This window comes from Hippocampus guttulatus, chromosome 1 (assembly GCF_054856545.1).
Source record: "Hippocampus guttulatus isolate MCC_2025c chromosome 1, RoL_Hgut_1.0, whole genome shotgun sequence".
Taxonomy (NCBI): domain Eukaryota; kingdom Metazoa; phylum Chordata; class Actinopteri; order Syngnathiformes; family Syngnathidae; genus Hippocampus; species Hippocampus guttulatus.
In genome coordinates this window covers 8,277,732-8,304,426 of record NC_141261.1, presented here as the reverse complement: position 1 = coordinate 8,304,426, position 26,695 = coordinate 8,277,732, and the positions used below count along the sequence as shown (strand labels likewise).

Below are 26,695 nucleotides of genomic sequence, written 5' to 3'. Positions count from 1 at the left end.
AAACTTCTCTACAACGAAACCTACATGGGCGAAAATGCCCCCAGTGTGAAAAAATCTTAATGCGTTAACACCATTCCCACTTTCCTGCCCCCCATACAACGAAAATAACCCCTGTTGCGTTATACAAAATGTTTTTCTCTGCTCTTGCCTCACGACGAGATTCACTACAACGAAGTCTAATCCAACAGCGACACCTACTGCTTCATGCGGAAACGGCAACAGCAACTACCACACTGGTTTACAGAAATCCCTCGTTTATTGCGGTTAATGGGGACCAAAACCACCCGCGATAAACGAAAATCCGCGAAGTAGCGACCAATTAACGTAAATATATATATATATTTTTAAAGTGTTGTTTTTTTTTAAAGTCCGCAAAAAGTCCGCAAACAGTCCGGGAGACGCTGCAAAACAACAGCGAGTCACATAGAGCAACATTTACAGTACTGTACTCCATGTATATGGGGAATGTTTGAAAAAATCCGCGATGCACAGAATCCGCGATAAACGAACCGCGAAATAGCGAGGGATGACTGTACAAATGCGCAGTAGTCCAGGAAGTATTTGTTATTATTGGTTTCAGACGCAGCAAGAATGTGGCATTGCTAAAATGGCTCCAAAATTTACAGCTAAAAATGTTTAGGCCACAGCATCGCCTTTAATTGAACGTGCACCAAAACATGTCAGGGATGCCGAAACAAGCTGCAAAGTTTGATAACAGTTGACTGTACTGTCATCTTAACTGTCTTCATTTTTTAAAATTTGCACTTATCTTAACAAAACCTATAAGCTAATGGTGGTTACATAAGAGCAGGAGCTGGCTGGTGCGATACGCCGTGATTTCCATATGATCCGATGAGTCGACTAATCGTGACTATTATCTGTGAATATTCATTTGAGGCAGCCCTAGAAGACAGCCACAAGCACGTTTTTAGCGTGTGGGGCCAGCTGAAGTCATGGATGCTGGTCTCGTGATGTGAGGCGGCTTCCTTCCTAAGGGCTGTGTTGGTCAAGCGGGAGGGAGGATTTCAGTTTGGGATTTTGGGATCGTCGTGTCAAAAAGGTCTCGGCAGCAGAGCGAATCACAGCATGTGTGTGTATGTGTGTGTTTGTGCGCCAGCTTTGAAATTCAAAGACTGAGCCCATCTGAAATCTTGAGAGGGAAAAGGCCAGTTTATCAGTTGCATCATGATGCCTTTCACCCCAACGTGCTCACATGTAATCGTCATCAAACCACAGTGCCCAAAAGTTAAATTCTTGCGTCTGTCCGTAGAATATCAGGATGCCCATTTCGAGGGCCGTTGACATTTTTGGCAGTGACTCTTTTACGACTTGTGAAATGAGCCGTTTGTTGTAAGAATGGTGCTGCTTGACTTGCCTCTAGACTAGAGAGGAGCAGATTAAAGAGGGGAGAGCCATTTTAGGATTTTAGTGCCAATAAACGCTCCCAAACCAAAATGTCCGTGTAACATTACAGGTTACACTTTGTTGCTGATGTTTAACCCTGATGGTGTTTGTAAATAACATTTTCTTTTCATCTGGTTTATGTTGGTAATTCTTTTCATAATTTAATATGTTTTTGTTGGTTGATGTAAGCAGTGAATTTCATTGCTGTGGGATCAATGAACTTATGTTCCCCGTAATGTTGGATGGCCGTGATATCTGTCATGGTGGAAATCCCAGTGTTGCAAAATCAATGCGGGCTATTCATATACGGGTCTAATCCTCAGATTTACTGCCATTTAATCTGTAGTTATGGCACGGCGCTAATGTTTTTAATGCCATCAAACAGCTGTCTCTGCTCAGCCATCCGAGTTAGGTTGCACCTGGTGACCATCAAACCTTGGCACCAGGAGGCAAGTTTAATTTTTCCTCTTCAGGTAGTCATCATTGCAGCAGGAATATTAAGTATTACAATGTTGTGATGCATTTAAAGTAAAAGTCTGGGAGAAAAAAGGATCTTGGCTTCTACTATTTCCAAACGTTAATTGGCAGCGCAAAGCATACAAATTACAACAATGTTAAGATAAGATAAGATAAGAAAACCTGTATTAGTCTCGCAATGGAGAAATTCCCAATTCACAGCAGCAAAGTTATGAAAGGAAGAAGTAGAACAACAAAATATAGGAGCTGCTGGAAAGGCAGCCACTCTCGCGGCGCCATTTTGAAGTCAAAATAACAAAAATAACACAACACAACACATAGGACACAGTCGTGCAATCTTCACCACTTTTCTGCATACGTTTTGTTGTCTGAAGCAGTTATAGATGAAAGAGGAGAGGATCAAAGTGTCCTTTCACCAGTGGATCAGAGACGTCATGTTGAAAATGTGCACACGTCTGCTACAAGCTAAGTTTTGAAAGCAAACACAAAGCTGTAGCGTCCATTGACGAAAAGAGATTCGTTCACTTCTGCTGTCCCACATAATCCGCTTCAAACTCCAAGCCGCGACTCCCAGTTCCAAATCCGCACCGGCGCTCCGCGCTAACGCTCCTTTCTACTCATCGTCGGCTCCTCAAGACTTACATCCATCCAGCCGCAGACCGTTCAACAGCACTGATCTCTCCGCTGAACAAAGCGGGGCTGTGAAAAATGCTGCCCATTCCAGGCAAGACACAAGCGCCCCGGGACTGTCCAGCAACGACAGTCAAATGGCGCCGACATTCCTCCCAGTCAAAAACAGTGCTGGTATACCCATGCTGCCGAGAAGGCGCAACCACCAAGCACAGTCTCCTCCTTGATGAATGTCGTGGCCAAAAAATGCTGAAAAAAGTCCACATCAGGTCCACACGACGTAACAACAAACACAAAGTGACAAAACAAACACAAAAACAACAAAAAAAAGCAAGGCTCATGAGAGCACTTGCTGACGGCTGCCTACTCGGGCGCCATCTTGACTTCAAAGTTAGATGTGAACATCAGTTTCTGGAAAGTGAAAAAGTGGCCTTGTAAGCACTTCATTCAAATTCTGACATCTCATGACCCCACCCACAGAGTGAACAAGTCACTTCATTCACTAAGTAGCTAATTCAGTCACTCGGCGCACACATAAAATAGATGGATGGGTAAATCGCTAACTAGCAAACTAGCTTCTCGCTCACCTAAATGGACACAAAAATATGGTCAGTCATGAAAGCGACCAACCCAATTTATGTGCTTGTTGAAAGTGTTTTTTGTTTTTTTTTGTGTTACTATGCCATGTCTTTTCGTGTGATTTTTGTTAAATAGGATAAAATAATGCTGCAGTTAAGGATAGTGGGAAGTCGGGCTTCTTCCACTTAAGTGTGACGTCACTCAACAATGGCGACCCACGGAAATATAGACGGTGAGTGGTAAAACATCATTTATAAGATTCAAAATTTATATTTTGCTTGATTTATTATTACATTCCTTTAGTGATCCGAAATAACAAAATGTAATTTATACGGACTCCGTGAATGTACGCCATTATCTACCTGCATAAAGTTATTTGGTGAAATGAATGAAATACGGGCGGCCCTGGTGGTCGTGTGGTTAGCGCGTCGACCTCACAGTGCAGAGGTCATAGGTTCGATTCCAGCGCCGGCCTCCCCGTATGGAGTTTGCATGCCTGCGTGGGTTTTCTCCGGGTACTCCGGTTTGCTCCCACATTCCAAAAACGTGCATGGCAGGTTAATGAGACACTCCGTAGGTGTGAGTGTGAGCGTGGATGGTTGTATGTCTCTGTGTGTCCTGCCCTACTGCCCCAAAACAGCTGGGATAGGCTCCAGCACCCCCCGCGACTCTTGTGAGGATAGAGCTAATCAGAAAATGGATAAATGAAATGCTTTGAAGATAAGGGTGCACGGTATTCAATTTTCGGTTCTCTTTCGCACCTGTATGTACAGTAATCCCCACTGTTTATTCACATTTCACAATTTATAAATTCACCAATTCATGATTTTTTTTTTTCCTGTGGAATTGCTGAAAAATCTTTTACGCTTCTTCTGGTCTTTCTCAAATGCTTTGTTTGCCACAAAATGCTGCCAAAGTCAATTGTAAAGTAATCTAGTAGTAATCTGTGTCAAGGAAGTATGTTGAAATGATGCATCATTGAGAACTTTGTATGAGTCTTGGCCGTACACATGTCCATGTGCGCTTATGGTGCATTTTTTTTTTTCAAATTCACATATCATGAAGGCATTTATTTTTCCGGGTAAGGGTGATGTGAAATGGAGTGCACCAGCAGAGGCGCTCTTGATTAATTTTTAACTACGGTAGTTTGTTGTCTAAAGATGATGTCATCTATGCGACCTTGAACAACACCTACGCTCGTCCAACTCCTCCACCACTGGCACAGAAATAGAACTTGAAACCATTTAGAGAGTCTCTTATGATGGGATAAATTTTGAATTACATTTTTTTTTTCTTTAAGCATATATATGTCTAGTTTCCACACGTCTGCAATTGTAAAACTCAGAAATTGCTTGACTCGATCGAGAAGCATAGCCACCCCAAGTCAGCACCGTCAATTGTGAATGCTTGTCATGATTGTGTGTACTGTACTTGTAATTGTGTTTCTTTTCTCTTTGGCAATGTCGTACAACAATTCACACTTGGCATGTGCTCCAGCACAATGCGGAGATGAAGACGAAGAGAGAAAAGCGCGATCGTTTTTATTCCCAGGCATATTTGCAAATTTAAAAGTGAGAGGACCATTCATTGCGGGTATATTTCAGGAGACGTGTTGCATCAGAAGCGGAGCATGAATAATATCAAACAGCAGCATTTTGCACTCGCAAGTATCCAGGGATTTCCGCCTTGTTTTCTTCAAGCTTTGCAGTCAATAAATAATTGGATAAGAGGAACCCAGCTGCATACCCTCCTTACATAGAAAAAGACAAAAGCTAAAATGCCAAGGCGAGAACCTGCTAATATTCATGAGTTACGGGTGTAAAAGTTACTGTATAAATATTGTGGTTGCTACTCATACATTGGAAGAAATCCATTGGTTCCCTGAAGATTACTAAAATATTACCAAGGATTTGATTGGCATTTCAATGAGAGTTAATCAAGACAATTGCCACACACCCTTCTACACACACACACACACACACACACATGCGCGCACACGCGTTTTGTCCGTGCCGTGTGAACTGCTTACATTGCACCGCTTAACATTGAAATGTAAGAGATTGCTGTGTGTCTTTGGTTGAAATTCAGAGAACGTCTCAGCTCGCGGACGCCGAATGTGAAATGTCAACGTTATTGAACAGGTGCTGCGAGGCAGGCAGTGCTGTGATGTTTTTATTTCCAAGCTCTTGTCGAGTGAGGCGCAGAAGAGAGGGCTCAGGGGAAAATGGTGGGAGGAACAAGGGTGAGGGGTCTGCATGTATGTGTGTGCGTGTGTGCTTTCATTTGGTGTGTTGCGGGTGAGTGCCGAGATCTGCGTTTATTGAGTCGTGGGAAATGACCACAGGTTCCGAATACATTTTCCCGATGGGCAATATGAACCAAGATTGCTATTTATTGTTTGCACGTCCATGTTCACCACGCAGCGTGCGACCAAATATGGCCGCCGACCTCACCCGTGCATCCGCGACGAGCTGCTGTCACCTCATTTTGTGCCATTTTTCGCATCATTCATGTAAAAACGTCCCTCCCACTTGTCCTCTGTGTGTCTGTTTTCCGTCTGTGTTTCTCTTGCAGACTGTCAGTTTGTCAATACTTGTTGAGAGCCAGAGAGCTTGGAGGTGAATGCAGTCAAGGTTAGTCAACAATGCCTCATGACACGCTGACTAACGCTGCCCCTGCCCCGAAGAAATGTTTCTATTCTTGCCTGTTGGAACTTTTTGATAGCTTTCTCTACCTGTCTCTGGTGCTCTCAGCCATGTTGCTTCCTGTCATCATCATCATCACCCCATATTCTCCCAACCACTGCTGTTGCGGTCTTCGCTACCGCTTGAAATGTACATGCTCAAGCTTTGTGTCTGAATGGATTAACGCTGATCTCACAGCATGACACACACTGTGCCGGCCCCTCTCACTCACAGTAGGTGTCTTTGTCATAGCCGTTCCATGTTGCAGGTTTCCGTCCAGTGTTATTTGGTCAAAGCCCCGGACATTAAAAAAAAAATAAAAATCAATATCGCCACTCGACGAGAGCAGTGACTCGTAACCGATGCCGGCCGTTTTCAAAGCAGAGTTCCCCATGCTGCCAAACGTTTTATAGCATTTTGACTGATCTTTCAAGTTGAGAATTGTTTTCGAGCTTGATCTTTTCAGCAGTACAGCATGGGTTGGTTTCACCAAATACGCTAGTGTCTGAATACAAAGTACAGTGAAACTCCTCTATAACGAAACCTACATGTGAAAAAATACGCCCTGGTGTGAAAAAATCTTCATGCATTATAGCCATTCTCTGTTTTCTGCTTCCCCCTACAACGAAAAATCCCCTTGTTGCGTAATACGAAATCCTTTTCTTCACCCTTGCCTCGCAATGAGGTTCACTACAACGAAAACAAGCCTTACGCAAAAGTCGAATCCAACCCTCAGCCTGCCTCAGCCACAGCTACTGCTTAGCTCGGAAACGGCAACAGCAACCACCACACTGGCTTACACATGCGCAGTAGTACAGGAAGTATTTGTTCATGTTAGCACGTGGTTAGAAATGTAACTCGTAGTTTCATACACAGCACGAACGTTGCATTGCTTGGTATAAAACGGCTCCAAAACGGACCTTTGCACACCAAGGCTCTTCACAAGGAGTTAAGAAAAGAAAAGCTTTAACACTTGAAGACAGGATAAAAGTCATAAATATGAAAGATGGAGGAAGCAAAGTAAAAGACATTCTGGAAGTAATTGATGTAAGTGAAAGTGAATGCTGATCGTAAATGTCACCATTTCGTTCCCTTTTTTTTTTTCTACGCTGGCTATATGAAGTGTCAAATAAGTGTATGCTCATACTTATGCGCTATTGGAATAAAAATTAAAAGTACACATATACATTTTTTGTGTGTGTTTGTGTTTACGTCCGAGATCAAATTTGCTATCGTGAAAAATCCCGTTGTGAAAAATTTCTGGCGGCAAACATGATTTCGTTGTAGAGGAGTTCTACTGTATTATTATTCTTGGATTTCGAAATTTAATATTTATTCAAGTCTTAACAATTTTTTTTTTGTCAAATACAAATTGACGTAAATATTTTGTGAAATTCAAGCCTCTTGCATTTTCATTGGCCTCAGCACATCCGCGCCATCCCGCTGCCTATGTGTTCATGAGCACGGCGCAGCAGAGGCCTCTCCTTCCCGCTCCACGGCATCCGTCTTTCCCCTCAATCCGTCCTCTATATTCTGTGTGCTGATTTAAGGCGCTCACGCTGCGCCAAGCTTTTTCTGTCGATTCCCCGCTGCTCTTATTACATTGACTGTGAGCATGCGGCTTGTTAGGTTACTGCGTGTCTCAACACTGTTACTCTATCTCCTCTGTGTATCTCTCTCCAACTCTCTATCGCTCTCTCTTGCACACACGCATGCACATGCACATTAACGCACGCAGTAACTGTTAGGTTCTTCATGCATTATGCAAAATATGTTCATCCGCACAAGCAATTTGCAGTTTCCGCTTCACCACTTCAGAACAACATAATGTTAAAACATACCTGCGGGGTATCTATAGTGTGTGTGTGTGTGTGTATGTGTGTGTGTGTGTGTGTGTGTGTGTGTGTGTGTGTGTGTGCGTGCGTGCGCGCGCAAATGCGTCGATGCTCCATTTATTTAGTCCAAGCTGTCAGCGTAGAAAGCAGGATTATCACAAACGACGCTATACACATTGTTCTCCAAATTTTAAAAAACATTTTGCGACTACGTAAGGACCATAAATCATGTTTCTTATTTTTCTATTTGCACAATGACAGAGTTATTGTTGTTTTTAACTCATTCAGTACCAGCCAATTCTGGACCAAGTTTGAAAGGACGTTTAAAAACGTCTTTGGGAGTGAATGAGTTAAGCACCACGCAGGATTAGAAAAGGGAACAAGCTATCTCGACATGATTTAAATGTAGACTTTCAGTCTTTAATTTAAAATAAAGAATTTCCCAATTTGGAATTACTGTGCAACTGTTTTATGCCGAGTACTTCCAGGGGCGCAAAGGTATTTCGAACTCAAAAGAATTTACTGGGACAGTTATGGTACATGCTCTTGTTTATTTTTAAAAATCCTGAGCGATATAGATTTGAGAACACTATTTCCCTCCATAACATCTAGGGCTGCAAGTGACGAGTATTTTACTAATTGATTCATCTGTCGGCGAGTTTGTCAATTAATTGATGAATGGGAAAACAATTTCTATCCCTTTATACATTATTTCAAATTAACAGTGTCAAAATTGCACAAAGAAATTAATAGTGATTCACTGACTGATTTTGTCCGCGACATGTCAGAAATTAGGCAATGTAGTATTCTCCACATTCATTTAACCGACTGTAGCGGGCGGTATGGACCATTCAGAGAATTAGGAAACTGGAATATTTTGAATGCTTGAATGTCAACACTTGGAGTCACATGTTATTTTGTCTGTGTGTGGTTTTATCTCAGTTAACGCACACGGAGAAGTGCTGTCAGAAGACAGGAAGTGTTTAAGGAGACGCATGAAAAGCGCACCAAGACGGAACTAAACTTCAGGGCCCCCTCCCAGTCTTTCTGACAGGCAAAATTGTTGATCTTTGCAGTGCAAGCAATTGGTTTATTTAGATTCAACGCAAAGATTCAGTCTGCTTTCATGGAGGTCTAGGGAAAATGAGTCGCTGCGATGTTACAAGTTCTGGAAAGTGCTTTGTTACATCTGCAGCTGTTGCGAAAGTGCGATATCGAGAAAGATGTATTGCTGAGAAGCTGAAACTGAGTATTTGCACACCCTCGCTGTTCGCATGACGGAGCCATGCAGTGAAGATCGCAAGCTCAATTGTAGTAATTGACTACCGATAATAGTTTAAAATAAATCTACCACAAATTATGATCCTGAAACACTTTGATATTATTTTAAACTTACATCACCTTCAAAAATGAATGTCTCACCGATGATTTCATTTTTTAAAAAAGTGACGTGTGCAAGTTTGATGCCTTTGCAACAAAAATTGCAATTGTCAGACAAAAATGAAACCTCAACATTAGTTCGCTTGGGCTTGATAATAGCCACTTAGTGGCTGAACGTTTCTCCTCCCCGACATACAAAGATCGAGATGTACTACGTTTATATCCTGTCTTGACACCAATTTCTACTTGAAGGTGATATAGTAATGTAACATTTTAAGAGTGTGACAGAAAGAGGATAAAAATATCCGAGAGCTGCAACTAGGTGAGTTTTTAGCTAATAGCTGACAATATGTTCCAAATGGGGGAGGGGGGGGGGTTAATAGAGAACTGCGAATAGGCGGGAGGTTCACTGTACTCTGGCTAATGAGCAAGCTTTGCAGAGTCCCACCTTTCACATTCACCTCTGTTTTGTAGCTTGAAAACACTCCCAAGGGAATAGATTTGGCTTTGCTCGCAGAGCTGCTGCCCAGCTGGTTTTTTTTTTGGTTCTCCCACAGCGGAGAGGTTGATTTTTAACACTGCAGGGGTCGAAAGGCCAAAGCACAGCAAAGTGGCTCCTCTTGACCTCAGCACTAATATCCAAACTGGCTGCTCAGACAATTTTTACCCGATCTCTCCTGTGAAAAATTGTCTAATCTGGTAACAAAGTCTCAATGAGCTGCCTTTGTGCCATCTCTCTGAATAACACTTTTTTTTCCCCCTCCGTGCTGACACACTGACTGCACGCTGGACTTCCAGATTACTTCTGTCTGTTGTTTGTCATGACAGATGGTGAGGGGGAGAAAAAAAAAAGCACATGAGCTAGTAAACGGGCCTTGAAGGATTTGAAATCCTGTTCCTCGAACCTATAAAGGCTGTGCATATTCCACTTAACACTATCTGTAAATTTTTGAGTTGTATCACTCATGCTATAAGCAGCTGAGTATGACTGGCATGGAGTAATTGATTTTGGAATAAGTACTGCTAGCTTGGGAGCTATTCATTTACACTTTGACTTGCACAATAAAGATATCTCGCCGTATCTCGTAGATAGATGATAATGTTCAGCTCTGAGTTAAACTAAATGTCATACTGGGAGCTATTCCTTAATCTTAACATATTTTAGTAGCCAGTATGTAAGACACATCTTTCATTGCGAACTCCAACCGGAATAATAAATGTGTTGAACAAACACTTCCTCCGGCAGCGCCAGTCAAAGTCAAGCGTTATCCTTGTGAAGGGAGAGTATTTGGATTTCATTATATTGTATGAGTGGCCACAATTTTGTAGCTGGTGGATGTACTGATACACACACACACACACACACACACACACACACACACACACACACACACACATTATTTGTATTCACTTTATTTTATTTAGCGTTGACATGAAGCTGCAGCTGTAGTCTTTGTCCATAGGGTGGCAGTATATGGAGGCTCAGCACATGAGCGTACAACCATACAGGAAACACACACAACATGAGCGCCCTTCTTTATCGCTTCCCTGATCTTGCGCTTGGTCTGCTATGCTCACGCCCCAACACAGTTTCAGCCAGCACTAATCCACTCCTGGTTAAGTATCAGGCCTATGTATTCTTTCGTTGTCTTGCTCTTTCTCACTTTCTTTGTCTTTCTCGTTCTCTATCTTTTCTCTCTCTCCTGAAATACACTGTCCATTCCTTACAGACTGCTGTGTGTGTGCAGGCATGGTGGCCCGAACAGCTCCTTTTTATTCCAATGAATGAGGTCCAGTGTTGCTTGGCGAATCCGACAGATGGACGGTCGTTGGTAGAACTTGAAGAATGCCTGTGAGAAATCAGAATGTCGAAATGCGCTCTACTATCTGAAGGGTTTAGCAAGTGTCGAAGTAATTCGATGGTGGAGATTTTACATGTTCAAGTGAGGTCACATTGTAATGTGCTTGTAATGTGCTGCATATGTGCTTCATCTCAGACCTGATCAAATTTGGAAAAAAAATGCAATTGAGCCGTTCAGACTGTCATTAAAAAAAAAAAATCTAATCGCATTTGCTTGCAGTCTGAATGTCGTCTTGCTGACATAGGCTACTATGGAAACTTCTAGGGGCAGCATTGTTCTGCGTGGCAGTGTTGTAGAAAAGGACTGTAGAATATTCGGAGAGAAATTGTCTCATCCCATCAATGAAATACCGTATTTAATAATGAGTAGTGGAGGGGGTCGACAATTAACTGATCGTTAAAAAGTTCAATGCGAAACACAGTTTTCATATGTGCTTTGCTGTCCTATTGAGTTGCGTGTAATGTCCATGTAAGATGATGTTGACCACTGACAAACGTACATTCGAACTGGGGTTTAAAAAAAAAAAGTGGAAACAAGAGTCGTCCCTCTTCTGAACTGCAGCCATATGGAATAAGACTTACCTACAGCAGAATCACATTCACCAAATGGCTCTTATGATTGACTTTGCCTCCCTTGAGTAACTTGGCAAAGACATGAGACATATGCAGCCTGCAAAAGTCTCTTTAGTTTCCGTAGTGTTTGCAAGGCAGCCAAATGGAAGTGTGAATAGCTTTGTAAACAAGATATCTGTGTGAGCCGAGACCTTGCACTGATTGCCTGGAGGGAAAATACCATTCCTTGGCTTTACTTGCCGTTTCGCTGCTAATGCTCATAAATTAAGGTTCTGTCATGATTAGAAGCTGTCTCTCTGGATGCCTTCCAGTGGACATCTTGATTATCGCTCAGCCTTTTGTCTCATCCTCGATAAGACTGCTCACAGATACTTGCACATCCATACTTACTCTACTGCCGTATTTAGTGCTGTCATTTCCTTGAGCTTTCAGCAGATTGCAAATCTTTTTTTTTAAATGCTTTCCTTTTTCTCAACTACCTCGAGGCGATCTGTGTTTTAATTAGTGGCATAAAACCCTGTTTTCTTGTATGATTCTCGACCCATGAAGACTAAAAGGGCCATTTCATTGGGGGGTGGGGGGGGGGAAGCGTTGCAGAGAAAGGATTGGAGCTATCGGCGGTTGCTGTCAGAAGTTGAAGCAGCAGTCAGTCACACGGGCTTTGTTCTTTCATGGTAGACTATGTGCGGTTGAGATTGTCTTTGCTTTAAAAACTCCATCTGGAAAAGCTCCGTTGAAGTTTCTAATATAAGCGAGCCACTCTGTCGAATGGTGAAATTGCCCTCGCGTATTATATTCCGGCGTCGTCATTCCATTGCAAAGATTTAGTCGTGTGTTAAAGTCCTCCTCAAGTGCACCTCTTTCCACCATAAAGCAAACCTACCTCTCACTTTACAAGTCTGTTCCTCTTACTCAAGCACCCCCACACCTACCTCCGCAACTTGTCGGCTCATCCCTGGTGAATGTATTAAATGAAGTTACAAGATAGGAGTACTTAAGAGGCCAGGGCCTCTGAGGTTTCTCCCAAAGCTTGGCTCACTCATCCATGTCTGTTTTCCTCCCCTCTTGTTTCAGCTACTGGTTCACTGATTTGTGTTTCTGAGGTCTTGCTTTGCCTCTGAGTGGCTTGTTGTGTGGAGCAATCAGGCTAAAGCAAACACACTGCATGTGTTTGTGTGTCTGTTGATTGTGTCCGCCGCTGCTTCTGTTAAGCATTTACATGTATTTTTAATGAGCGCAAGTGGCGACAGACTCCTATAAAGCAAAACAATGAGTCATGTAGCTTGACTTTTGAGTTTTATGTGATATCCAGGTCAATTCTTACTAAGTATTCGTGTAAACCTTTGAAAAAGGGCATATGAGAGGATTTTTAAATGGATCCAGTTTACTAAGAAAAACATTGTCAGCCATGAATGCCTTAAGATCCTTTTGGTAAAATGGCCACAAGAGGGTAGCCGATACCAGTATAAGTAACGCTGGTATCAACCCGATACCGACACCTGATATCGAAACACGCCCATTCCCAACAAAGAAATCCTTCACAGAACCAATTAGTTTGTAGGAAACCCATCCATCCATTTTCAACACCACTTACTCTGAAACAGGGTCACAGCGGGTCCTGGAGCCTATTCCAGCTGACTTCGGGCGAAACGTTCACTATAACCTGAACTAGTCGCCAGTCAGTCGCAGGGCAACATATCGAGACAAACAACCGTTTACATAATAATAATACTAATACATCACATTTGCAAGCGCCTTTCATAACACTCAAGGACACTGTACAACCAAGAGCAATAGTAAAACAATAGTTTACACCCGGATCCACACTGACACAGAGTGTACCACCACTCTACAAGTGACGAACCAAAGTAACATGAACTCAATTTTAAGAATTGTGGAAAAACCACATCTTACAAGCATGGTGTAATAATGTTGAGTGTTGAAATTAATTTCCTTCTTTGCAGTGAGTAAGCATTTTTGGTTCCGCTTGGATTGACGGTATTCTAGGAGGAGGTGCTCATGGGAGGAAAAAGGGATTGCGATAGATTATTTGAATGCTGAACAGAACTGAATAGACACACTCAGCTTCCCAGATACATGCTTAGGCCTGTAGAATGTGGACTGCTTCTCTTGTAACTTGCACCGGTTGTCTACTTTCATTATCGGTTAATGGTGCCCAACTTGACAGAGCTATGCGATAAACAGAGGAGCTGTGAAATCCTGGAGGTGGAGTTCTCGTCGGCCCGATAATGGGATCTCATCCGCCAGGGGAGGGGAACTGGCGCCCGTGAGCCGATCCAGCTTTGCTGAACAAAGCCGTCGTGGAGGCATTTGCCACTCCTTTCCTTCTGCCAGGCCAACCTGAAGAGACACTTAAAGATGAGCCAGCACCACCCAATGTTCTGTAGTGTTGGTTTCGGCTCTTTCCAGGACAGCGGTCACCACAGTGGTTCACCTATTCAAAAGTTAGCTTCTCCTACACGAATTCATTCCCCGGAAAAATCCCCCAAAATGCAGGTGTAGGGTGTCATAAATCATGCATAAAAGGGAGATTATGGAAGTGTAGTGTAGCCGTGGCGCGCGTGTGTGTGAGACATTTTATTAGATCGTGGGTCATTGAGTAACATCCTGTCTACACTAGCACTAATTCAACTATGGGAATGGCCCTGAATCCGTCTAATAGAGGAACATAGAGAACAAATGCAGTTTGATTTTGTTGTTTGGAAGAGACCCAAAGTTTGCAAACCAAAACATATTTTTGTGAAATTGTGCTTAATTCTCTATTCTTGCTTCCCCCTCTTATGACTTCATTTTATGAGAATTACATTTAAGGCGGATAATGAAGTTTTTCTCCAAAGAATTTTGACTTGTCATTTTTATGACCGTAGTTGCATTTATTCTAGCGCCCCCCCCCCCCCCCCCCCAACAAGCCCCTCATTTTATTTTCCTTTTGGACAAAGAGCTAATTTCATACAATACAGCTACATTCAATCCTTTAGAACAGGGGTGTCAAACTGATTTTTAGTCGCAGGCCACTTCGGAGTTATGGCTTCCCTCGGAGGGCCAGTGCAAAATCTCAACATTATTTATTACCCATGACAATTTGACATTTCGATACAGATTTCAGCAAGAATCATGATAATTTACACACATGATTTGTTCCCGCAGCCCACATAAAATGTTGGGGGGCCAGATCTGACCCCCGGGCCTTGACTTTGACACCTGTGCTTTAGAATGTTTTATTTTTACAAACTGGATGTTGTTTATTGTTGTTGTTTTTTTTTTAAATGAATCTCCCAAAGGTGCAAATGCAGATTTTGTTTGGAAAGCCATTTTCAGTCACTGATTGTGTGACTGGGGTTCAGTCCCTTGACTTGCATGCAGAGGCAGCGTGGGTTGAGTGTAAATGGTTTTCTGTCTTCACATGCGTCCCGTGATTGACTGTTGACTAGTCCAAGATGTTGTTCGCCTTTTACCCGAAGTCAGCTGGGACGGCCTCCAGCTCCCTGCGACCCTGAAGAGGCATAGCGGTGTAGAGAAGGCATAGATGTTTACAGTAAATGAAAGTAGGGCTGGATGAATAATCAAAATGTAATCATGATTTCGATTTTGGCTTCACTCGATCTTTAAAACGTTACCGTTGAATAAAAATAATTAATGTGCAGAACGGAGCGATGTGTTGACAAGTTCCCGATGCTGTGAAAGGCGTTTTAAGTTGTTTCATGACACCTCAGTCGGAGTTTGTGCTGTCAATACAGAGCACACATGCTCGATTTTTTTTTTCTCTTTTGTTTTTGTGTCGCCAATGAAAGGAACGCTGCAACATTGCACAGGCGTGTCATATGATTTCACCACTCAATTCCCACAGTGCATTGCGTGGTGCAATACATTTAATTAATGAAGTCATAAAGCCGTTAATCCTTGTCAGATATGTGTGCATCTGTTACCAGGACCTGAATGTGTCATGTAACGTTTGTCCGTTTTTTTTTTTCTTTGAACAAAGCATAACTCTTAAATTGTGTGTGCAATTGTGACACCCATGAACATTCCTTAATGTCATTGGCAATTCGTCAAAAAATTAATGAGATTTATTTTCTTCGGGATATCTACCTTAGAAATTAATAACAAGTCATTTTTATCATAGAGAATCACTTGGGGAATAATGTCACTCCTTTACCAGAGCAATTATGTACAGAGTGTGATTGATCTGCATTTTGAGGCTTTGATTGGATTCACCGATCATGCACTTATAATAATCAACCGCTCATCGATCGGGGCATCTCTGTGAAAAACAATCATTGGGGTTCCAGGCTAGCCCAGTAAGTTCCAAGACTTGTGAAAATAATATATTTTTAATTATATATACAGTATATACAGTATATATATATATATATATATATATATATATATATATATATATATATATATATATATATATATATATATATATATATAAATAAATGTCGGCATGTGCTCTACAGGAGGTGTAAAATTGTTTATGGCTCAGCTCCTAGTTTCAAAAGCACCTAATCTGTGTTGAACAGAACATCACCGGTTTCATTTCAGAGCAGTAACCATGCTTTGTGCATTTGTACAAACACCAATCTTGTTCAGTGTAAAACATGTACGGCGAGGCCAAGCATGATGACTGAGCACCAGAGTGGCGAGTAGTTGTTGCCTTGGGAGGTGGAAGAGGTTGTGTATACAGGAGAAAGCACCCCCGCCCCCTTGCCTCTATTGAAAAGGAGACGGCCAACATGGTTTGTAGGACAATGAAAGACCCCCGCCCCACACACCCCCACCCCAAAGCACATATACACACACGCACACGAGAACACCACACCACACCACCCTCAACTCAATTTCTATTGATCCCCCACTGCCCGTCTCTCCTGCTCATGTTTGGCTTCCGTGCAAAAAGAGCCCATCGCGCTGACTATTTGCTTTGGCTAATTGGATTCTGACAGTGATCCAATATCGTGTTTAAGACAATGAAAATGTGTCAAACCACCTGCTCAATGAAATGGAAATACCACTGTTGTTTCATAACTTAACGCAGCCCATTGTTGTTTCCCTGCTGCTTGAGCACCACTCGGGGAGGGCTGGATTGAGCTGTTTTCCTGAAGACAAAGCAAATTATCATTTTTAGCGCTAAAATCACCGCGAATACATTTGACGGGAGGCGCTCGAGAAGGCGCCGTGACAATGGAACCACTGGTGACATTGTAAATGGACTAATCATGTGACTTTCCATTAACAAAATGGGCAGGGTAACTAATTAATTCATTTTCCCAAAATGCAAATGAGCTTTCCAAGCCTGAACAGCATCCATTTGCTTTTCGCCGCTGGTGCATCTTCCCACAACATCAGGGTTGGGTAAGCATTTTTGCTCAAGGGCCACATTTGATTTTTAAAAAGAACTGATGGGCCAGGTCATCCGTGTTTGAAGTTTTTTTTAACTGTAGATGGAATAGATGTAAATATCACTATATATTTTTTAAAGGACTTCACTTCAAATCGCGCAAAGCGGCCCACTTTGGCCTGCTTCTGCAAACATGCATATTCAGTGCAGACAGCGTCGCCCTCTTGAGTCATCAAGCTACCACCACTGACCACTGTCTTGCCCTTGATAATTATTTTAAATCTGCTTCACGGTTTGGTTTCAACATTTTTTGGGGGGAAGACCAGCTCTGTGTTCAAAACCGTTCACTCATTCGCTACTCCCTAGTCACTATCAAGGGATTTTTACAAAGTGGACTACACAATTCAGTGAAATGAAAAATAGCTTTGGAACACTACTTGGGCGTGCTATTCTTATGTCGTTGCTGTCCGATAATTACAACATACTCAATCGTTAGTTGATAAATGATTACAAAGTGGATCTCATCCATCCATTTTCCGCTTATCTTCTCTAGGGTCACGAGTGAGCTGGAGCCCATCCCAGCTGACCCTGGGTGAGCGCAGGGATAAACCCTGACCTGGTCACACGGCAAACACACGGCACAGACTGTATATGGAAACAATTATTCACACTCACCTTCACACCTGTGGACAATGTAGGGTCTCCTATCAAGAAATGTTAAAAAAAAAAAAATTCAACGCACATTTCACCAACCAATTTGATGCATAACGGCAGATTTTCACACAGTCCGTATAAATCAGATGGTGTTTAGTGAAGTTACTTTGAATCACTAAATATTTTGCCATTCACAGTCTGAATGAGGTTGAGGTTGCCTCACGTGAGGTTGCCATTGTCATGTGACGTCCCATTGAAGTTGGTCAGTGAACTCAGGTCTTTTTTTTTTTCGACTTCGCAAATCGGACCTCTCAGTTCATAGGGGCCTTCTAGTGGACCTTTTCCGAGTCGAAAGTCAGAAAAGTCTGACTTCTCTCACCTGAAGATTGCACGTGTTGTGTTATTTTTGTTATTTTGACTTCAAAATGGCGCCGCGTGAGTGGCTGCCTTTCCAGCAGCTCCTATATTTTGTTGTTCTACTTCTTCCTTTCATAACTTTGCTGCTGTGAATCGTGAATTTCTCCATTGCGAGACTCATAAAGGTTTTCTTATCTTATCTTATCTTCCTCGAATGCAGCAAGGTCAACAATACTCCCAATCGCACCACATCTGTTACAAAAAAAGTGACACCGAAATCATTTGAAGCAGTGCTGTCCTTTCCTATGTTCGAAAAAAAAGCACCTTTATATCATTCCTGGACTCTCTGATGTAATCCAACAAAGGTTTAGCAAAGGCGGTACAGTATAAAAGTTGCAAGATTTGGCTGTCTGAAGACGACCCCAATGTATATTTTATCTTTTTTTTTTATCCTGGACTTAAATTATCCTCAGAAGAGGATCGTTCGAGCGTGTTTTTTCCCCTCTCCCTACCTTGTGGTTTCCTTTCTGAACTCTGACTGTAAATTTCCCCAAAATAAAGGATATCTTAAACTTATATTTTTTAAACATCAGTGTTTTCATCACTCGTCGGCCACTGCTCATACTTCCTGGCTATGCGTGCGTGCTAACGCTACGACGCATCAGTCACCCTACCATTTATACCGTCTTTTCCCATGATAATTATTTTAAATCCGCTTCACTCTCTTATTTGCGTCGAGTTTAAGGGTGATTGTGTCTCAGCGAAGACTAGGTCAGCCATGTGGATGCGTCTGTCGAACAGCTGAGGAAGGGGAAGGGGGGGGGGGGGGGTCGATAAGGAGTGTGTGTGTGTGCGCGCGCACGCGTATAGTGAAGTGAGGCACCAGAAGAGGGGGGGGGGGGGGGGTCGTGTGCATATGAGTGTGCGTGTAGCGTGTGTGTTTGTGTGGAGAAAAAAAAAGGAAGCGGAGCCTGTAAACGGCAAACTCGCTGCCTTCTAGTCGCCCTCTGAGCAACCAGCAGCTACGGGCTTACTTTTTGTTTTTTCCCCCCCGCCCCCTTCTCGTCGTCGATGAAACAGCGAGTAGGAATACTTAGGACCGGGTTGGGGGGGGGAGGAGGTACCGCCGAACGTCGCTCCCGCTCGCCTCGTTGCCGTCGGATCTCGGAGCGAGTTGAAGCCGTCTTTTGTTGAAACAAGTGCCGCTCCGCCTCAGCTCCTTCTGCATGTGGCCAGTGGAGCGGGGTGGGGGGCGGTTTATTCGCATAAGAGGAAAAGTCTGCTTTGTGCGCGTGTCTGGATTTGGTGCAGCGAGTTCGTTGGGTCATCCCGGGCGAGGATTTGAAGAACTTGTTTGCAACGGGACTCCCCAAGAATCACCAGACTGGCGGGTGAGTAGTTGAACGCAGAGGAGGAAAGGGGGGGGGGGGGGGATTTGGGTTGTTTGACGGAGGTGGGCTGCCAGCGCGTGTGGAATGCGTGGAACTATCTGAAAAAGCCAGGTGGCATTTAAAATGTGCACTGTCGTTGTTGTTGTGTTTATTCCCTTTGCAGCGAGTGCGTGTGACTTGGTGTGCTGTGACTAAGTTGAAAGTTGGTTAGGTAGTTATAAAACTTGGCTGCTGTTTTGACCAGAAGATGCTTTTGGAAGTGGGGAGGGGGAAAACAAAAACAAAACAAAAATCTTTGATGGGATCTCTTCCCACTGTTTAAATGGTGGAGCGGGATTCCCCCAAATTTAATCCAGACGTTGTAGTGTCTGGGATTGTGATTACAATGTCAGAAGAGAAAGTAGCCGCCCTTTTGCGGAGTGAAATGACCGTACCTGTGAATCTTGCCCCATTTGAAAACTGTTGAAGAACCACCAGATTAACTTGACTTCCCCCTTCAGCACCCCAGAGGCTATGAACTCTGGCCCGAGCACATGCAGCTCTCACTGTGGGGGTGAAAAGAAGAGGGGCTGTGCCTGTTGCTGAAAAGAGCAGAGGGGGTGCTTAGTTGGTGGGATGTGTGGTGCTTAGTTGGTGGGCTGTGTGTATTCAGGGAGGCAGATGAGGATTTGAAAGCAGACCAAATGATTTGTCCGAAAGGCCGCTTATCTAATGTTTTCCAGTCTACGAGGATGAGAAGTGCGTGTGTGTGTGTGCGCGAGTGAGAGCGCACTCGAGTCAAAATTGCAAAATTGGTCATAGTGAGTACTCATGTGACACCAGTCAAAAGTCATATTCACACCAAGGCTCGTGGCCATAAAAGCACAAAGAAGAAAAAAAAACCCTCGTGAGCTGGGTAGTGATTGCCTCCAATCGCTGCCATTATAAAAACAATTTCTGCCCTCCTCCTTGAATGTTTCACCCAGTTATTACTCAGATGTTGCATTGCAAATTACGAGGAGCTTAATCTCCCAACATGCCTGTATGGCTGCTGCACTTCCCCCTGCATAACTACCAAATGAAAAGAACTAGTTTAATGATTCAGATGTGATTAATCCACTGGAGTCAGGAGACACAGTGTGGACTCGCCTGCAGATAACGACACGTTATTGGAATGTAAAGGATGTTTAAGCTCTCAAAAAAACGGTCCGACTAGTAAAGGGCAGTTTGTGTTATAAAAGTCGTCGAGGAATGTGGCTGTGTGGCATTGTATAAACACCAGGTGCAGTTCTGGTTAAACATTTGACTGAGGCTCACTGACTGTTTCCGATTAAGATCCACGCCACATCAACATTGTTTCATCAGAATTTCTTTCCATATCGTCATCATGGTGCAACTGCTCTTGATGCGATCGGGGATGATCTCATGTGTTAAGAATTCATGCATCGTGGCTGTATAACAAGTGATAATGTTACCACAAATTGCTTTGTTGCCGTTTTATTCATTCCCAATTTAGTAATCCTCCTCGACCGTTACTCTAATTCCACTGCGCTGTTGACTTACTCATACTCGTGTTTTTCAGGTCAATTTCAGTGATGGTGTTTATTTGACTGCGGTCAGAATTAGGTGTTCTGTTTATATTTCGGCTTGTGCGGTTCTTAGCGCTGTATACTTGGGCGACACTCAGCCCCCTGAATATGGTGAAAAGCTTTTTATGGTACATTGCCACCTCATCAGTTATGCTGTCACTGCAAAAAATAGAACTTAATACGTTGATGAGTGTTAGTCAAACATTCATTTTCTTTATGTATTTAGCTCTTGGCACCCCCGTGGGTGAAAAAAGGGAACGTTTCATCGGGAGTTTGACTCCTTTCTGTTCTGTTTCTTTGTAGTGTGATTGGGTTCAGATATCAACAAGCAGTCTCCATTCTCAGATGCGGCCTCTTGTCACCGTTTGGAACAGCTTCTTCCCGTCTCCGCTTAAGGGAGCGCTATCCGTTTAGTTTCATTACTTGCGGACAGGCCGAAAGGGGAAGTGGTCAGCCATGTTAAGGTGATGTGTGCGGCATCCTAATCGTTTGTGGTGAGCCTGCAATGGGATGAGAATTGAGCAAAAAAATCACACAATCACACTGCTGTTTATTACTTTCCGATGTTATGTTACTTCGAAATGCTGCCGACCAACACTCGCAGCACTTTGAACCTGGCGTGCCCTTTTGATCCCAGTCCAGTTCCTCTTGTCTGCGGTGGCTGTTCATGTAAAGTAAGGGAGGTGAGGTCGCAGCGTGAGTCAAACCCCCCCCCCCCCCCCCCCGCCCCCCGAACTCCCCTGCACAAACAGCAATTGTAGCAGAGAGCTGGTAAACATTCAGCTCACACACTGGCACATGTTGGAGTGTCACCTCTGAGGAATCTGACATCTGTATCAAAGAGGCTGTTTCCGAGCATGGACAGGAGAAAGAGGGAGAGACATGTTTCATAGAAACAAGCTGCACCGGCTGTCCAGCCGCTTAGAGGCAGATGAATGTTTGACAGCACTGGAAAAATATTATTTAATGTGCTCGCACAACGGCCCTGCTGGGATTGCACCGCACTGTGTCTCTGGCCCCTTTTCCTTCCTCTGACAGGACGATGGCAGCTGCTGGCTGGTAGAAGGTGGAAAAAAAAAAAAAACCTAATCCATCTAGAGATTGTCTGTTTTTTTCATCTTGAATGATGCAATAAACAAAGAATTGGAGGAAAGAGTTGTAAATGATGCAATGATGACGCGCTTGTCATTTTCTTTCTCATACCAAAGTCCGCCGGGATCTGCATATTTTTTCCATTTTGTTCATATGTTGACTGACTGCTTTGTTTCAGTTACATATAAATGAGCCGCATGTGATGCGTGTTGTCTGTGAATGAAAATGCCAGTTTGCCTCACCCAGGAACAAAAAAAACCCAAAAGCATTTGTAAGTCACTGATTAGATAAATATCTGTTAATTACTACCGTCTGTTTGGGTGTGTAAATGCCGCTTAGTTTGGTGAACGCGCGCGCACACATAACCCGTTGTCACCCTCCCACTTTTGACCTCAACAATGCAGGATTTCCTCAAGTATTTTGTCGTTTTGGTTGTTTGTTTACGTGGCAGCTACAAACATTTGTTAATAATAACATTGGCAAGGACAAGTGTCCAATCGGGACATGCTTCTGTATGTGATATAATCAAAACAATAACCGCTTAAGTCAGTGCTGATGTCGCATTTTAATATATTGAAGTCATTATGTGAAGGGAGAATCGCTTCACGGTGCCGTATATATTTGTAGCGCACCACAGAGAGAAGCAGATTAGAACTCGACGTTACCATGACAGTAATCAGGAAGCGGACTAGCAGCTAGTATTCTACTCCAGTTCCAACACACCCTGTGTACATTGGAGTCACGTTACTTACAAGTCTTCGTTTACATTTCACACATACACCCGCGACGGCTATTCAAAAGACTTGCGTCGTCGGGAGTCGGTTTTAGTGGATGTTCCCAGTGTCTGGCTCCAAAGTGACAATGCCGGGGGCTGCTGTCCTACTATGCATTTTAAAGTGGAATTTTTTTTTCCTGGCCTGTGTGATCATTTTGACAAGGTTGGTTCTGAGTCTAACCTAAATGATAGAGCCAGCCTGGTAAATCATCCCAGGTTGTGGTTCACCAGTGAGCCAAGTCCATACTTGCCACATATTTGATGTAGCTCACATGAAAGGGCGCTAAGGAGGCAGTACTTTCTGCTGGGTGAATACCGAACTCAAGCATGAAGAGGAAGTGGCGTTGTGCTTTGATTGTTCGTAAAAAAAAATTCCATCTAATTTGTTGTATGCACAGTGGAAGGGCCGATATGTTTAATTAACATAAACCCCAGGAGCCGCGAATGAGTGAGAAATTGGCATAATTGAAAACAGGTCCTATCTTCTTGCCTCTCCTCTTGTGTGCACATCCTTGAAGCGGCTCAGCTCATCGGAGGGCACTTTCACACATGTTAAGTGTTTGTGTGTGTGAGAGAGAGCGAGTGGGAGAGAGAGAGAGAGACATCTGGCTTTGTTCAAACCGGTGCACGGTCATAAAGTGGAATGGCGATCCCCAAAGGGCTACCTGCTCTGAACGCCGTCATATGGAGCCTCCTTGTCCCTCCCTATCGACATCCCATCTGAAAACAACTCTGTAGCGTCAACACCCAAGCTTGACTCTTCAATCATGAGTGCTAAAGAGACAGTCCATTCATTTTCAGACTTTAAAGCAACTATCGTGAAGACTTTCATGTGTGTTTTCATTGGAGCGCTCCCAATTGTTCACAAATTCAATCCCTCAAAGAAGCAAATACTCACCCTTTAGGGATGTTCTCCAACAAACCTGTTTTTCCTGTCCACACACCACTTTCCTGTATCCACCTCCCGATTTCTGAGCAATTGTTAAGAAAATATGCTAATCAAGTAACCGCAGCAAGGTAGTCTCCATGCTGTGGATCCGTATCCTCTTTTAAGTGAGTAAACATTTAATGTGTTTAAATGTATCACCACTTTATTTATGCATAGAATCTGCTGTTAACTCTGAATTATACATTAGTCAATGAATAATGCATCGGTGCCATTCCGTAATGATTACTTGCCAGGCAGCGAATGGTAATATTTGCTGATACATTTTGCCATTGATCTTGCTTGTGTTAAACTGGACTGGTAGCAATTATGTTGCTCCATTTTGTCTTCAGGGAAAAGGGGCTGGTGGGGTTTTTTTCTCCTTTTTTTTTTTGTCAGGGGGGTAATCAAACACAAGCTAATTGATGTTTTCTTTAAGTAATGTCTTTTGGAAATGACAAGTAACTTCTTTGGAACAAAAGCAAAAATGGATGTAATCTTTCACAGCGCGCGCACACACACACAATTTCTCTCTCTCTCTCTCTCTCTCTCTCTCTCTCTCTCTCTCTCTCTCTCTCTCTCTCTCTCTCTCTCTCTTGTATTTTCAGATGTCATTTGTTCCGTTTTTGCAAAGATCAGAAAGGCCCACACTTTCTCCTTCTCCTGGCTGCTCTTAAAATGAGTTATTCATCCCAAGAATTCAACAGATCAATGTCCAATTACAGTTTTGTCTTTACTGGCCTGAAGCCTTTCCAGGATGGAGTGTTTGTTTGAAGTGCGCAGTCTAGACCACGTCTGCTGCACTGGTAATTTAACCTCTCCTTCGTAAAGGTTCTTTTGATACCTGTCTTTATTGGCGGCGGTCTTAACAGCTGCGCCGAGCCAGATTATTGGCACATTATCCACATACTGCTGTGAATCTAGCATTGCCTTAGCGCTAGCGCACACGCAGGCACACACTGCCCGTTGCTGCGCAGATATATTGCTTGTCCACACAATGAGAAAATATTGACTTGTCGTCACTCACTCATTTGATTAGGCATGAGGGTCATTTTGCTTTTCATTTGTCACCCTGGCAACGTAAATTGGAAAACACTACGGCAGCCTCCTTTCTATTTATCGAGGAAGCGCTGGAGCGTTGCAGCCGACCACAACTGGAAGACCTCTCTTAAAGCCGCAATAAATGGCTTTTGTCACTCGCCTGGTGTCATTTGCACTTGTCAGCTTGTGTTGAAAAAAAATCCTACATTCAGTCACTGTGTGGGAGTGATGTACTTCGTCGAAGCTACTTCTCTCTAACGCTTCAGCAAAGTGACATGACACATTAAGCTTTATTTTCCTTTGTAAAATATCAAGTGAGTAATGCAATTTTAAGGCAGGTGTCACATTGAGTAGGGTGAGCCTGATGCTTATTTCAAATCCCTGTGAAGTCAAAATGTTTCCTAAATTTGGCAGACTACAGGGAAGTGACATGACATGATTTTCATTTTTTTTTAAAAACTCACCAAGTTCCTAAAATGAGACTTCAAATTTTTGAAGAATCACGCAGACGTCTACGCTCTCAAATGCTGTGGGAGGGGCTTGGGTAGGGAGTGTCTGTCCACTGATTGTGTGAAAACCACAACCTGCTGAACACTAAATGCTTCTTGATCTAGTGATTTTCTCATCCCGACACATGCTTTGACATTTGACCTGCTCAAATGTATCGACTGAAAACCTACGGTGACTGGAAAAAAAATCCCACTGTCTTGTCACGGGGCTTTCCACGCTGCGAAAGGTGCTAGTCACCAACTAGCTCGTCAGTTAACAGGCTTTCAGGGCTCCTTTTGGCATCACCTTTTGTTTGCTTCGTAAAATGACGACACCAAGCTGTTCTGTAAATTGTGAAATCTAGGGAAGATTCATTTTTGGTATGTCGGTGTAGAGACTTAGTTGTCATCTGGCCCATAAAAGATAATTCAATGTGTATCTCAATACTTGGGATAAGATATTGACAAATGGTGCATTTTCAAGTGAAACGATTTGATTCAGTGGCATTACGATTCAATTTGGTACGACTATAGCATTTGTCATCGTAATGATGCAAAGGCTCTCCAAAGCCCAAACTATTCAAATTAATTACATTCAAGGAAGCAACAAATTATCACCAACATCCAACTGATTTATACCAATTTAAAACTAGTTTGCATCGCTCATTAAAGATGATCCGATACATACCGCGATACATGCGATACGATTCAGGGACGTTTATTTGTTTATTTTTAAAATTTTGGTGAAAGAAAAGTTTACACTGTATCGCCAACGAATGATTTGCAAGTGTCATGTAATTTGATCATCAGTTGGACTGCTGCCAATATTATACCCACGAATAATGAATGATTATTGCATATAACAGCCTAGTCTATGGAACCGATTATAATGAGAGCACCTTGCAGGGATCACCAATGGCCTTGTTCCTGCAAAAATAATGAGGTAGACACTCTGAGCTGCCCCGGGCTGCATGTCAGGGGCTGATCTCTCTCTGAACCGGCAAATCATCTGATGTTTTTTTTTTAAATGCTAAAAAGACAGGCTAATCACTTTTCTTGATGTGTGTGTGCATGTAAGAGTGCTTACAGCATCACTCGTGTTCATTCACAGGCTCATCTAATTGGGTTGATTGTCAAGCTGAGTCGAGGCGGGGGTGGGGAAGAGAGAGAGCATTTGGGGGGAGGGGGTGAGCAAATTGTCAGGAAGAGATGACTGCACAATCCAGATATGTAAACTGAACTGAAAAGATTTGAAATCGGCATGCTGATACCGGTGCGTGTTTCCCGTTGGATGAGGAAAGCTTATCGAAGCTTTGCCCAGACATGTGCCCCCGACTAAGCATTTAAAACACGTCAACCACACGCGGAAAATGGGAGAGCTTGGGTAAATCATTCACTGTGACCGTGCACCATAAAACAAAGAGAGGGGAGAGTTAAAGGCAACAGATGCTCACATGGTTTGATTGTGCTTATTGGAGCATGACCTCTCCAGTCTAAACAGTAGACAATGATGCTGTGTCTGGCTAATACTCTGCCACTCATCTGTTCTCCAGAGGCATTTGCTGTTTTTTCCCCCCTGCTCATGTTTATGCATTTACCTCCAAATCGTACCTCTTTTT

The 26,695-nt window shown here is 43.1% G+C and overlaps 1 protein-coding gene and 1 long non-coding RNA gene across 3 annotated transcripts in view; both read left to right on the top strand.

Annotated features, from left to right (window-relative positions):
• The window catches only part of LOC147210251 (uncharacterized), a 49,645-nt gene extending 38,552 nt beyond the window's left edge, over positions 1–11,093 (top strand). Inside the window, exons 2-3 of the long non-coding RNA XR_015100484.1 lie at positions 5,665–5,723; positions 10,720–11,093. This is a non-coding gene — a long non-coding RNA (uncharacterized LOC147210251). The remainder of the gene's footprint in view (positions 1–5,664; positions 5,724–10,719) is intronic.
• A 7,673-nt stretch (positions 11,094–18,766) lies between these two features.
• rerea (arginine-glutamic acid dipeptide (RE) repeats a) overlaps positions 18,767–26,695 on the top strand; it is a 100,995-nt gene continuing 93,066 nt past the window's right edge. For both annotated transcript variants that reach the window (XM_086107382.1, XM_086107374.1), the window contains exon 1: positions 18,767–19,187. The gene's annotated coding sequence lies outside the window, so the exon portion shown is untranslated. The remainder of the gene's footprint in view (positions 19,188–26,695) is intronic.